At 40.4% G+C, this 15,748-nt stretch overlaps 1 long non-coding RNA gene across 1 annotated transcript; it reads left to right on the forward strand.

Moving 5' to 3' along the window:
• The first annotated feature begins 12,440 nt into the window (after positions 1-12,440).
• On the forward strand, positions 12,441-14,289 carry LOC111883159 (uncharacterized). Its single transcript, XR_002847358.3, has 2 exons — positions 12,441-13,243; positions 13,903-14,289. It is a non-coding gene; the product is annotated as an uncharacterized LOC111883159 (long non-coding RNA).
• The last annotated feature ends 1,459 nt before the right edge of the window (positions 14,290-15,748 follow it).

Raw genomic sequence — 15,748 nt, forward strand, 5'->3', positions numbered from 1 at the left:
AGATGCATATAAATAATGGTTGAAGGACTTAGGAAGGTTTGTTCGCCCTTTTTCCTTTTCTTCGTTGAGATGTGGTCTGGTGGGATCGGACATCCATCCAAAGGTCGTTTGATTTATTAGTTATATATTATGTATACGAGCATAGACATATAGGTATGCATTAGTCAGTTCAGTTATGAGTCTCTACCTCTAGTTCAACACTTATATTGGAAACACACTACCCACTATTTGGGATGCATCTTTGGGACACGGCCTTCTCCGTCGTCTAGTTGGTAACCAAAGTCTCCTGTAGGGAGAGCGGACATTGTGTGTATAGATCTATACGGATTGACACCCCCGCACCCTGACTGCTAGCTACAGTTCACGGCCTACCAAGCCAAGGGGTGACAAATGTCACATTTTATAGATGCTTGCATGGCGTCAGGTATTCTAGTGTCGTTTAGTATGGTTACGAGTATCCCAGGTTACCTTATAATTCATGGCCTTAAGGTAACGGTATTTCACCAGCAATTTACACTGTATGCTAGAACCCACTCTCAGAGTCACACTGTTTTTAGACCTTGCTAGCTGTATCTTTCATTTGATATTGTCTGCGGTTTGTATTCTCTGTTTTTAGACCTTGCTAGCTGTATCTTTCATTTGATACTGTCTGCGGTCTGTATTCTCTGTTTTTAGACCTTGCTAGCAGTATCTTTCATTTGATACTGTCTGTGGTCTGTATTCTCTGTTTTAGACCTTACTAGCTGTACCTTTCATTTGGTACCGTCTGGGGTTTGTGTCTCTCTTTGTTAGACTGAGCCAGGCATGTCGTTTGTTCGATACTCTCCTGGAGTCTATGATTCCTTTGCCTTAGTCAGCAGTCCTCACTGCTGAGGCATATGTTATTTCCCTGATTTCTCTTGCTTTCTTTAATAATCAAATTTTGTATTTTGATAATGATAGCGATTAGGGGAAAACTACTTCTTACCACATAACTCTGTCCAGTCTTGGTAGAAGACTGCTTTTATTAAAGAAAATATAGGATTTTCTGGAAAAGACACTAATGTAATGGATACTCTAAAACTACCACTTTTATTAAGTTATTTGAATAAAATAACACTAAATACTTATGAACTCACCAGCATTTGTAAAAATGTTGATACTCGCTTTTCAAATAACTTGTATTCTCAGGTCAATATTAGACAGGTACATCCCCGGAGCTGTTGATGAAGATAGTTAGTACCAAGCTGCACTTATACTATTACTTGTATTACTTTGTGGTATTGTAACGTAAACCATGTAAAATTATTTCTATTAATGCAATGGTTGTTGTACTTTGATTACTATAATGCATGTGTTGTGATACTTGACATGACGTCATCCACCCCAAAACGTTTCCGCCGTTCCGGTTTTGGGGTGTGACAGAGGTCATGCAGGGGTCAAATGATCTTTTACCCATCCCAAGAGTTAAATAGGGTCTATCATGAATTTATTTAGAGTTTTGATCTTTAAGTGTTAATTAGAGATGCTTGTTACATGTAGGCGGGGATTAGACTGTTCGAGGGGTATTCAGTTTCATTGCTTGCTTACGAGGTGAGTCTTCTCACTATACTTACCTAGAGTGGTAACCTTTGTGTGTCCGGAGGGTCTTATGTGCTTATATTGAGTAATTGGATATCCTGCATTATGTCTTCGTGATTTATGTTGTGTATTATTATGAGCTTTAGTGAGTTAGGACCGGAGGGTCAACCCGAGTTGTGGGGCCGAATGGTCCCTCTGAGATACGTTGACCGGAGGGTCTTATTTGAGTTATAGCCATGAGAGGCTAATGAGCTATGTATGGTATTTTGGGGAACTCACTAAGCTCTGTGCTTACCGTGTTATGTGATATGTGTTTCAGGTACTTCTCAAGATCGTGGGAAGGTGTCGGCTTGATTGTACACATCCTTGAGATGGAGTTTATGTTTTGTGGATCCTGGATTTTATCAAACGATTATTGACATTTGTGTTTTGTAAATTTGATACTTGTGGTTTTTGGAATGTGATAATGAGGATTATGTATTTTAAAAACGAAAAATTTGTTTGAAATTTACGGTGTTACATACTGCTTTGTGCGTCAGCCAACAAACCCAGGAGCAAGCCAGACATAAGTTGTGGGCTTGGAGGGCAAGCCAGACTTATGTTGTGGGCTCGGGAGCAAACCAGACTTGAGATGCGGGCCTAAAGGGCAACTCAAGCTCATGTTGTGGGCTAAGGGGTTATCCAGTATGTTAGTTGAGGACCCAGTGTGCATGTGTAACCCCGTAAAATTTCAAATAAAATTTTCATTTTTAAAATCACATAATTCTCATAACATAGTTCACTAAACCCCAAATGAAAATATTTTCAAAAACACATGTTCATAAAATGTTTTAAACACAATCCAGGATCCTCAAAATATGACTCCGCCTTGTGTGTACAACCAAGTCGGTGCCTTCCCGTGATCCTAAGAAGTACCTGAAACACATAACACATAACACGATACGCACGAAGCTTAGTGAGCTCCCCAAAATACCACGCACATCACATTAGCCACTCGAGACTAACTCAATACGACCCTCCGGTCAATGTGTCTCAGTGGAGATCCTCTGGTCCCACAACTCAATAAGCTCATAATAATAATACTCAGCATAAATCACAAATACATAATGCAAGATATCACGATACACAAGTAAGCACATAAGGCAGCTCGGTCACACGAAGATACCACTCATGGTAAGTAAAGTGAGAAGACTCACCTCGCAAGAAATCGGATAACCTCGAACTCAAATCACTGGTCTAGCCTTCGCCTAACACATACGATAATTATTTCTAATTAATAAAGGCTCTCAAAGAAGCTAGACTAACCTTTCTACAAACTCACAGAAGGATAAAAGACCATTTTACACTTCCAGGGCCTTAATAGCCCACAAATTGACCGAACCCTAAAAGTTAAAGTAAAAGTCAATGGTCTCACGTACGCCGCACGTACCAGTCCTATATGTAAGGTGTACTCCATCGCCATGCGTGCATCGGGGATTCGTGACTCTAAGCTTCGCGTACTGGGATTACGCTCAACGTACGTCTTAGTTTTGCTCTTCCTACTCATTTGGTCTTAATCCTTTAAGACCTTAGCTCAAATCTCAGATCTGGACTCCCTAAAGGCTTATACTCAATAAAGTCGGTGACTTTAAGCCTTTGCATGGCAGATAAAGTCACAAACACCAAAAGTCTTACTCTCTATTCTCAAATTTGCTCATATCTCATGCATGGTTTGGTTTGAACGTCCAAGTCTCGATTTTTATGACTCTACACCACTAAAAACACTCAAATGAGCTGATAGCAAGCTATGGAGCTCAATATCTCATAAAGCATCCGACTTTGGAACCAAAACCCTAAAGTGAACTAAAATGATGCACAAATCAAAAGGGTGAGAAAGCTTTGAGCTTTATGCCTCTAACTGAAGCTCTAACCACAGATAAGCTCATATCCAAATCTTGGACTCTCCCTCCTTCCTCTTCAAGGCTCTTTCTTCACTCCAAATAAACCAAAAGAACACTTATTAGATCACAAATGGACACACTAGCTTCAAGGACGAGAAAATAGGGTTTGATAGGGTTGATGTCTGGGAATGGTGGCCAGAAATGAGGCCATCATGTCCTTTAAATAGGGACACACCCTAAATTAGGGTTTTCACTTTGGGCCTAGTACGCCTAGCATACCCTCAGGTACGCCCAGCGTACTAGGTGGCTTCCACGTCAAAAACACGCACATGAGTACGCTGAGTGTACGCCCCACGTACTCATTTACCACCTTTTCTCACATAAGGGCCAAACTTGACAACTACAAAAAGAACAAGGGTTTATAAGGTATACCTGGTCTTAGGATGTTACAATTCTCCCCCACTAGAATCAGACTTTGCCCTCGAAGTCAGGCTCCAAAAATAACTCAGGATACTGCTCGCACATCTCGGACTCCAGCTCCTAGGTGCACTCGGACCCCTTCCAATGTCACCACTTGACCTGAACCAAAGGCACCTCCTTGTTCCTCAGAACCTTCACTTTCCGATCCAAAATCGCAATCCGCCTCTCAATATAATTCAGGATCACATCCACCTGAATGTCCTATAATGGAACCACTATCATCTTATCGGCTACACACTTCCTCAACTGAGACACGTGGAAGGTGTTATGAATCTGACTCAACTCCGCAAGTAGCTCTAACAGGTAAGCTGCCTTACCTACTTTGGCGATTACTCTGAAAGAGCCAATGTATCAGGGCCCCATCTTGCCCCGTTTCTTGTATCAGATCACCCCTTTCCATGGGGATACCTTCAGGAGGACAAAATATCCAACCTGGAACTCTAGATCGGATTGTTGCCGATATGTGTAACTCTTATGGCGACTCCAAGCTGTTAGTAACCTTTGTTTGACAGGATGAATATGCTCAGCCGTCTTCAGCACTATCTCAGTGCCACCCATCACTCACTGCCCTACCTCTCCCCAACAAATGGGGGTCCGACACCTCCTCCCATATAGGAGCTCGAAGGGAGGCATGCCAATATTGGAATGGTCGATATGTCCGTCTTTCTGCGGGTGGTAAGCGGTACTATCATGCAATCAGGTACCCAACTCCTCATGAAATTTCTTCCATAACCTGGAAGTAAAATGCACATCTCGATCTGACACAATCAAGGTTGGCACTCCATGCCGTGTTACCACATCTCTTACATAAATCTCGGCCAGTTTCTCTGCAGAATATCTCTCACTGATGGCGAGGAAGCGAACACTCTTCGTCAACCGGTATGGAATCACCCATATATTGTCAACCCCATGGGCGGTCCTCTGTAGTTTTGTGATAAAATCCATCGAAATATGTTCCCACTTCCATTGGGGAATCTCTAGAGGCTGTAACGGACCATGTGGACGCTGGTGCTCTGCCTTAACCCGGCGAAAGGTCAAGCACCTCTCTACAACCCATGCTACATCCCTCTTCATACAGGGCCACTGGTAGTCTCTCTTCAGGTCCAAATACATCTTAGTGGCCCCTGGGTGGATCGAGAATCTCGATCTATGTGCCTCCTCCATCAATACATGACGAGCTCCACCTGTATTGGGCACCCAAATCCGCCCTTGAAAAGTCATAAGCCTATGATTGTCCGTCTCAAACTCGGAAACCTACCCAATCACCTGCTCCTTTTTGCGGTTCTCCGGCCTCACGGCCTTCTCCTGGGCCTCTTGAATAGTATCTAAGACTGGAGTCATCATTATCATCCTCATGCACACATCTCAGATCGGAGCACTCGCTGCTCTATGGTTCAGGGCATCGGCTACCACATTAGCCTTGCCCGAATGATATAAGATCTCGCAGTCATAGTCCTTCACAACATCCAACCACCTCCTCTACCTCATATTCAGGTTGGGCTAATCCATGAGATACTTTAGTCTCTTGTGGTCCGTATATATGGTATACCGGACCCTATACAGGTAGTGGCGCCATATCTTGAGGGTGAACACCACCGCCCCCAGCTCCAGGTCGTGGGTGGGATATCTCGTCTCATGAGGCTTCAGCTACCTCGATGCATATGCTATCACGTGCCTCCTCTGCATCAACACCACGCCCATACCAAATATAGAAGTATCACAATAAACAAAAAAAGTCCTTCACTCCCTCAGGAAGGGCTAACATCGGGGCTTCACACAAATTCTGGCGAAGGGTCTCAAATGAGGCCTGCTGCTCGGGATCCCAAGTAAAGGTAACACCCTTCCGGGTCATCCTGGTGAGAGGAAAGGCAATCTTGGAGAAATCTATGATAAATCTCTGATAGTAGCCGGCCAGACCCAAAAAAACTCCTGATCTCAAACGGGGATCTCTGCACTTCCCATCTCATAACCACCTCAATCTTGGCCGAGTCGACCAATATCCCATTTTGATTAATGAGATGCCCCAAGAACTGGATCTCTCATAACCAAAAATCACATTTGGAGAATTTGGCATAAAGCCCCTCAGTACTCCAAGAATCTCTCGAAGATGCTCCTCGTGCTGCTCTCGGGATCTCGAATACACCAGGATATCGTCGATGAACACGATCACCGATCGATCGAACATAGGCCTGCACACCCGGTTCATGAGGTTCATGAATGTTGCCGGTGCGTTGGTGAGCCTGAAGGGCATCACCACAAACGCATAATTCCCATAAGGAGTCCTAAAGGCCGTCTTCTGCATATCCTCCTCGCAAACTCTCATCTGATGATATCCAGACCTCAAATTAATCTTGGAAAACCAAGACGCCCCTAAAACTAATCAAACAGATCTTCGACCCTTGGTAGTGGATAACAGTTCTTGACCGTCAGCTTGTTCAACTCCCGGTAATTAATACACATCCAGTGTGAACCATCCTTTTTCTTGAAAAAAAGGATCGGCACTCCCCACGGTGAGCTAATCGGTCTGATAAAACCCTTCCCTAGCAGCTCCTGGAGCTGTGAGGATAAGTCCTGCATCTCTGGTGGCGCAAGGCGATAAGGTGCCTTGGCAATAGGTGCCGCTCCCGGAACCAAATCAATAGAATGCTCAAATACCGGCTGATATGTTTTTGCTCAGTAAACATGTGCTCAGGGAAAAACAACGCCCTCTCGTGAAACATCCTCGTAGTCTGTGTCACTGACTTTGTCTTCTGCTTGAGAGACAGAAAATCCTGGGCCTAACCGTTCCCTCTCCACCGGGGGAACATACTCATCTCGGAACATCAGTATAAACCTCTCCTACATCACTACAGTATGCTCTGTAAGAGTAAAACTGGTTGTCACAAACTTCCACCGGTCCATCGCTCCCAAGCGAAGTTAGTTCATCACAAACCGAACTCTCAAATGCTCTGGGCACGAACAAGTGTAAAAACATCCCTCAATATTAGAGATCCACCTCATAGCAGCAATCAGATCTTGTGTCCCATTAAACTCTGGTGGCTTCGTGTTGCCGAACTCGCGAAACAGCGACAAGTTACCTCCCTGTGGCCTGGCAGCAGCGACAGTTGCGGTGGCTGTAGCAGCAGCGGCCTCAGTAACAGCGGCATACCACTCATCAAAAGTCTCAATCATGGTGGTCTTAATAGGCCAAAACATCTCAGGAATCTCCTTTCGAATGGTTGTGGCCACCTCCTCGTGAATCATCTTGTGAATCTCATCATCGCTAGTCCCACTACTCTCAGGGTTGTGGCATGTACCCACCATGATGTCTCTAAAACACAACACAAAAATCATTAGAGACTCGTTCGAGCATACTCACACTCGATCACTCATCCCTACTTGTTCCTTAGCATCCTAAGGATTCTTACTTGGGTTGCATACAGATCCGACGTTTTCAGTAGTACGGGCCCAATACTACCTTCTACACCAACCTGTAGTCACCCCAAGTCCTCCTCCTAGGACCCCAGTTCACAAGCACTCTATCTCTCACGAATTACAAACTACCCTCTAAGTATATCTCTCATATGCTCATCTAGGTATCTCTCTTAGATTATCCCTCGACTCAAGACTTTCTCTCTCTAAGTGATCATGCTAGATACTCTCACTCAGCACATGCTCAAAGCACATAACAGATAGCAATGACTCCTAAGCTAAGGCAACACAAATCAGGCAACTATAGCCCTAAAATATAAAATACCTAGCCTATCCTCTAGCATGCATCACTAATATCTCATAACACAAATAAATAAGGGTATTTTGGGAAATCACCGTTCGGGATTTGGCTGATTGTAAACACTGCTCCAACTCGTTTTCTCTTGAAACTTTTTCTCTTTTAAAAAGATCATTTCTTTTGAAAAATTTCTCAAATCCTTAGTTTGAGTTCAGACATACCCGAAAGTACACCTGAATCCCTCAAACCAAGGCTCTGATACTAGCTTGTAACACCGTAAAATTTCAAACAAAATTTTCATTTTTAAAATCACGTAATTCTCATAACATAGTTCACTAAACCCCCAAATGACAATATTTTCAAAAACACATATTCAGAAAATGTTTTAAGCACAATCTAGGATCCTCAAAATGTGACTTCGCCTCGTGTGTACAATCAAGTCGGCGCCTTCTCGTGATCCTGAGATGTACCTGAAACACATAACACCAAACACAGTAAGCACAAATCTTAGGGAGTTTCCCAAAATACCACACACATCACATTAGCCACTCGAGGCTAACTCAATACGACCCTCCAGTCAATGTGTCTCAGTGGAGACCCTTCGGTCCCACAACTCAATAAACTCATAACAATAATACTCAGCATAAATCACAAAGACATAATGCAACATATCACAATACACAAGTAAGCACATAAGGCACCTCGGTCACACGAACATACAACTCATGGTAAGTATAGTGAGAAGACTCACCTCACAAGAAATCATATAACCTCGAACTCAAATCACCAGTCTAGCCTCCATCTAACACAAACGACAATTACTTCTAATTAATAACGGCTCTCAAAGAAGCTAGACTAACCCCTCTACAAACTCACAGAAGGATAAAAGACTATTTTACCCTTCCATGGCCTTAATAGCCCACACATTGACCGAACCCTAAAATTCAACTAAAAGTCAACGACCGCGTGTACCAGCCCCAACGTTAGGCGTGCTCCATCGCCATGCATGCATTGGGGATTCGCAACCCTACAATGCGCGTACTGGGATTACGCTCAGTGTACGTCCCAGTTTTGTTCTTCCTACTCATTTGATCTTAATCTATTAAGACCTTAACTCAAATCTCAGATCTAGACTCCCTAAAGGCTCATACGCCGTAAATCCTGTGATTTTAAGCCTTTGTATGGCTGATAAAGTCACAAACATCAAAAGTCTTACTCTCTATTCTCAAAATTACTCATATCTCATGCATGGTTTGGTTTGAACGTCCAAGTCTCGATTTTTATGACTCTACACCACGAAAACCACTAAAAGGAGCTGATAGCAAGCTATGAAGCTCAATATCTCATAAAGCATCCAAATTTGGGACCAAAACCCTAAAACGAACTAAAATGATGCGCAAATCAAAAGGGTGAAAAAGCTTTGAGCTTTATACCTCTAACTGAAGCTCCAACCACAGATAAGCTCAGATCCAAAGCTTGGACTCTCACTCCTTCCTCTTCAATGCTCCTTCTTCACTCCAAAGAAACTACAAGAACACTTATTAGCTCACAAATCGACACACAAGCTTCAAGGACGAGAAATTAGGGTTTGATAGGGCTGATGTTTGGGAATGGTGGCCAGAAATGAGGCCATCATGTCCTTTTAATAGCGACACACCCTAAATTAGGGTTTTCACTATGGCCCTAGTACGCCCAACGTACCCACTGATACGCCCCGCATACTAGGTGGCTTCCGCATCAAAAACACACACATGAGTATGTTGAGCGTACATATGTGTACGCCTCGCGTACTCGTTTACCACCTTTTCTCACATACGGGTCAAACTTGACAAATACCAAAAGAACAAGGGCTTATAAGGTATACCTGGTCTTGGGATGTCAAAACATGTTGTTATATGTTTGTATTTCGGTACTTTGGGGGAACCCACTAAGCTTTGGCTTACAGTTTCAGTTTATTGCTTCAGGTACGTCAAATTATTGTGGGAAAGAGAAGGCGTGATCGAAAACTTAGGAGGCAAGGTAAGGGTTTTATCCTTTACCAAATTTTCGAAAGTTAGGGTCCAAGAAACCTTAATTTTGAAATTCTTGGCCTAGAGGGTTTAATTTCCATAAACCCTAATTTGATTAATTCAATAATTATAGCAATTCAACTAAAAACAAACCAAACTCTCTGATACCATTGATGGGTTTTAGACATTACAAAACAAATTTAAAACCCTTAAGTGTGCATGTAACCTAAAACATGACCTTGGTGTTCTCTAATGAACCTATAACTATTAACATCAAAATTATAACCCTAGGAACCCTAGGTATTTTCAAAAATACTAAAGAATAAGGGTTACATACCTTATTGTTCTTCTTGAAGCAAGAACCACAATTTTCGTGCCTCTGATGGTTCACACCCAAGCTAGAAAGGAGGATATTGAGGAGAGAGGGCAGAGGTGGAAAATTTTGGTTTTTCTTCTAGGAATACAGTGGCCGAAATTTGCATGGCATAGGACCGTTTATATAGTGCAAGTAGGAAACCCTAGATAAGCCCCCAACCAATAGAATATTATTATCTTGTTTTGGTAATTATCTAGCTTCTTAATTATCCTCTAAGGATAATTCTAGTGCCCTAGAACCTCCATAAAATTGTCCAACCATCTAGGAAGGTTCTAGAATGCCTCTTGCTCAACTATTGAGCAATTACACTTTAACCCCTACACTTTTAATTAATTTTATTAATCCAAAAATTAATTTCAATTAATTTCTGATTAATTATTAATTAAATATTATTATTTCTAATTAATATATTATTCACATAATATATTAATAAACTATTTATTTAAATTTATTAATCAAATAAAAAATCAAACTCTCTCTCCAAAAATCATCATGTCCAATTTCTAGGTTTGAGGCAACCCAAAATGATTGTGCTATTATCAATTCAAGTTTATACCAATTATAGTTATAGGCTTGGACACATAATCCAACAGTCTCCCACTTGGATAAGTCTATAACTATAACTGACGGTATAACTTCTAAACTGATCAGCATATTGTATCACTGCCACCAGCACTAGAATCCAGTCCTTAGTCCTTCGTAGATACTTGAGAATATTCTTAACTGCTATCCAATGAGCTCTACCCGGATTTCCCTGATAACGAATAACCATGCTCAACGCAAAAGACACATCAGTGCGAGTACATGTCATAGTGTACACTATAGACCGAACGGTAGAAGCATATGGAACTCTACTTATTTCTGTTATCTCTGCATCGGTACTGGGACTCTGAGTCTTACTCAGTTTGGTATTACTTTGGATAGGCAGTTCCCCCTTCTTGGAATTTTCCATACTAAAATGTTTCAGCACCTTTTCAAGTAAGTACTTTGACTAAGCCCGATTAGCCTTTTACTTTTGTCTCTGAGAATCCTCATCCCTAAAATATATGCATCCTCTCCTAGATTCTTCATAGCAAAACACTTTCGAAGCCAAGTCTTAACCTCTTGCAAAGTTGGAATGTCGTTTCCTATAAGAAGTATGTCATCAACATACAATACCAATAAGGTTACTATACTCCCACTAGCTTTGACATATACATAGGACTCATCTTCACTTCTAGAGAAGCCAAACTCCTTGACGTTCTCGTCAAAGCAAATACTCCATCTGCTAGAAGCTTATTTCAATCCATAGATTGATTTCTCAAGCTTACACACTCTATTCGAATACTTTGCATCTACAAAATCCTTTGGCTGACTTATGTAAACATCCTCAACCAACTTCCTATTAAGGAAAGAGATTTTGACATCCATCTGCCATATTTCATAATCATGAAATGCAACTATGGATAGCATCACCCTAATAGACTTTATCTTAGCTACTGGTGAGAAGGTCTCGTCGTAGTCAACCCCAGGGGCTTGAGTAAATCCCTTCGCAACCAATTGAGCCTTAAAATTGTGTACCTTTTCAACCATGGTGGTCTTCTTCTTGAAGATCCATTTGCACCCAACTGTCTTACGACCTAGTACATTATCAACGAAATTCTAAACTTGATTGTCATACATGGACTTGATCTCGCTGTCCATTGCCTCTTTCCATTTATCTGAATCAGGGATTGTCATTACTTCCTTATAGTTAGTTTCTACATCCAAATTTACCCGTGTACTATCACTGAAAAACGTATCTCCATATGTAGTTATATGGAAACCATAATACTCGGGTGGCATGCTAACCCTACTAGATCGCCTAAGAGGTAATGAGTTATCAATCGGTTCAACTGGAATTTCTTCCTCTGGTTGAACCCTAACGTCTTCAGAGGTTCCTTCATTGTTTGACTCTTGAATCTCTTTAAGATCAATGGTACTCCAACTATTCTCGTTACATATGAGTTCTCCCTCGCGAAAGACTCATCTTCATGCTACAAAGACCATGTTCTCTCTAGGTCTGTAGAACAAATATCCAAATGACTTCTATGGATAACTAATGACAATACATCTTTCACTTCGATGTTCAACCTTGTCGTAAGTCTCTCGTCTAACGAAAGTTTCACAACCCTAAACCTTAATATGTACCAACGAGAGAACCTTCCCTATCCAGATCTCGTGAGGTGTTTTTGCAACCATTTTAGTTGGGACATGTAACGACACAAAAACCTTCCATTGATGATGATAGTTTTTCCGTTACATGAATATTTGTTGGTGTAAAATTATTTCGGTTCTAAGTTATAAAACAAATAAATTAAATAGAAAATGTATTAATTTAATATTATTTCGGTTCCCAATTCAACAGTATTTTGCTGGCATTGGTTGGATTTTTTTTTTTTTTTTGATATTTATCTATTTTTATCTGTATTGGCTGAATAAATGTGGTGTTGCATTATCATCACGTTTCTTTACACGTTGCTCACACATGGTATTTCTTCTACAGATTTCTGGCCTTCCACCGACTTCCCGACACCTTTTCACTTTCCTTCCCTTCCATAACTCATTCACTCCTTCCTCGAATACCCCTCTCCCACCGTCTATTCAAAAACCCTATTATCGCTCCTTTCACCTCCACTCATATCCGTTGTCGTCCTCCGGTGACTTCCCGTTTTCCATTCCCGATTCCCTCAATTAGGGTTGGGTTTGTTGTCGTTGTTTCCAATCTTCTACCGCCTCATATCTCTATTCTTCTTTTCACCGCCTTCGTTTTTCTTCCCACTTCCATCTACAATACCAGAGGCAGAAGTCGATGTTCATCGCCAATGCCACCGGTTGATGTTTCTGGTCTAAATCGATGTCACTATTCTTCCAATCTTTTTCGATTCTAGGGTTCAGGCGAAACAGTGACAGACCGAAGGACAAGAAAGCGGCATGTCGGCCCAGCCAACGGCGGCTCCACCGCCTATTTTGTTTATCTGGGTTTCCAACGACTATGGGGTTGGTGAATCGGACACCTGATTTTGGTTTTTTAATTTAGATGAATTTTTCTACGGATTCGTTGCAGCTCAACAATCCTCGGTTTGTTGTCGATTTTGCGTCCTCTGCGTTCCCTCTGTTCCAAGATCCACCATATCATTATCTCCGGAGGAATGGACTGCACCTTAAACAATCAGACGGTGCCACCCTTCCCAAGAAATCCAACTCTCAGGTATCAGTTGCTGCATGTGCTTCCCACCGTTATCTTTTTTTCTTATATAAAACCTATTTCGAGCGGTGCTTTCTTCTGATATTCATCAGTTCCATGTGAATGTTCTTGGTAGGTGTTTCCTATTTAACAATCATGACATTTCCTCTTCTAATTTTGGATAAACCTGCTCTGTGAAAAATCTAATTTGGGGCTTATTACATTGTTTTTGTTGTTCAAATCTGACATGTTTGAAGATGCACATCAAGTGCTTGGTGAAATTCTTCAAAGAACCGATAAGATTACTTTTTCAGCATCGACTACACAACCTTCTTACTCATGGTGTTTCATATAACTTTTTAGTGGTTTACGTTTGACTTTGGAGGGTAGTATTGGAAAGCAAGACGGGTAACTGTTCAAACAATTAGAATTCAGGAAAAACATGTTTCAAAGTCAAACTTTTACTCATATAAATTCACTCTCAACTTCATGAACGACTGCTCAATCGATCGTCCTCCATTTATCAATTACTTACTTTTTGTGTTTTTTTTTTTTATTTCTTGGTGTTTTTTAATCTTATTCAACAAAAATATAAGAAGTTAAAAAAGACTTCTTTTATTGAGATTTCTTCCTTTACTCATTCCTGACTTTGACTTTATTCACATTATTTGTCAATATTTCAGGCTACATACTCCCCCCTGGAACTTATATCAAGAGCTGAGTTCAAGTTTATCAAGTTCAGCATCAACTATTTTCTATATTTTTTCGTATTTCAACATGCAACTTACAACTCTCCTACAGCAAATGACTTAAACCCTTAAAAAAAGGTTTTTTTTGGAAAAGGCCGTTGATGGAAACAAACCAAATTATGGTTCCAATTTCAATGTTGACTTAAACCATATAAATATTTGGGTTTGAATGATAATTAGTTAATATGCATACTTCTTATATGATTTCGGCGAGTTTGAATATCTTTTTGAAATTATTTTTAGAATGTTAGTGTCAACATTCTGATGGGATTATAGCACAAGTTGGTTGTTTTGTTCCTTGTGCTAAAACTTCCATTTTTATCCATAGCTGTATTTTTGCTCCTATTATGTCTGTTAAATTCCCTTTTTTACAAAATTTAATTTAGTAGTGCATCACTTTACTCTAAAATAAATAGGGATCTTTATGCTCATTGTTCCTAAATGAAATCCCTTAATGGTTGTGTTTTATTATTATAATTAAAGTGTTATTATGAGTTATTTGTTTCTACATAAAGGGTTGCAGTAATTGTTATCTAAAATTTGCGGTTTATTCTGAAATGGACTAAATTGCCCCTATGTTTGCTTTTGGTTTGTTTGTTGGTGCACTTGAGAGTATATTTCCTCTTTTTCTTTCTTGCCCAATTTTACATTGATATTGTTAAGGGGCTCAACAAATTTGGTATTCAAGGATCATAGGATGATATGATACCATTATCATGGCTGATAACATAACTCATTTTTTATGTAAAGAAATATAAGTACATTGGTATTATGAGAAAAGTGTTGTAATGTTGTTGCAGTTATGTGTATACAAATGTAAGTCCATTGTTGCTATGGGTAAAAAAAAGGCAAAAACATCTAACCCGTGCGTTGCACGGGCATCTTCCCTAGTTAATAATAAAAATGTATAAAGTTGATTAATTAAATTGCAAGATAATTAAGATAAAAAAAAAACGATATAATTAATATCCTAATTTAGTAAAAGGAGCTTAAGTTCCAATTAAGTTCAAACAAAATGAGTTAGGTACAATTACGAAGACTTAAAATGAAGGGTAAATTACATAAAATTCGATAAGTACAAAAATAAGAAACTTCAAGGTGCAAATTGACAAGTTGACAAATCACTAATTAAAGTATAATGAAGATATAGGTATATGATGAAGAAAGAAAGAGAGTTCAAGGACCATCGGGGTAAGTTAAGAATAAGCTTTCATTTTTGGCGTAGGTTACGTCCCATGGGTTCCATATTCTCTCAATATATAAACTTATATACGTTACGTAGATATGGACTCATGAGGGCTATGGGGAGATTTCTTGACGTACGAGAGAACAAAAAAAGTTGATAGGCTTCATCTCCGGCGATGGCAGAATCAGAAAGAGATACCCGACAACTGGGTGTTATCCGGAGAAGAAGAGAAAGAGTCGGGGTAATAGTCTTGTATGTGTAAATAGGTGCATAGTATATGAAGCTATATATCTGTACAACCAGTGTTCTAAAAGGCGCGTCAAGGCGCGCCATGGCGTGAGGCGCGGCTTCGTCGTTACGAAAAACCTTATAACGTTGGTGTTAGGCGTGGCGTGTGGCAAAGCGCGATATGGCGCGCCATGGCGCGTTATGGCGTGTTATGGCGCGTGTTTTGTCGTTTGAGACACAGTTTTTTGCTATTTGTTATGTCTTTTCTAATCAGAGATACAAGTATTTTGGTTTTTGTTAACTTTTTATTATTAGTTATTAAACTAATATTGCTAAAAGTAGTTATATTTAATATAAATTTATATT

Source organism: Lactuca sativa, chromosome 6, assembly GCF_002870075.4.
Source record: "Lactuca sativa cultivar Salinas chromosome 6, Lsat_Salinas_v11, whole genome shotgun sequence".
NCBI lineage: Eukaryota > Viridiplantae > Streptophyta > Magnoliopsida > Asterales > Asteraceae > Lactuca > Lactuca sativa.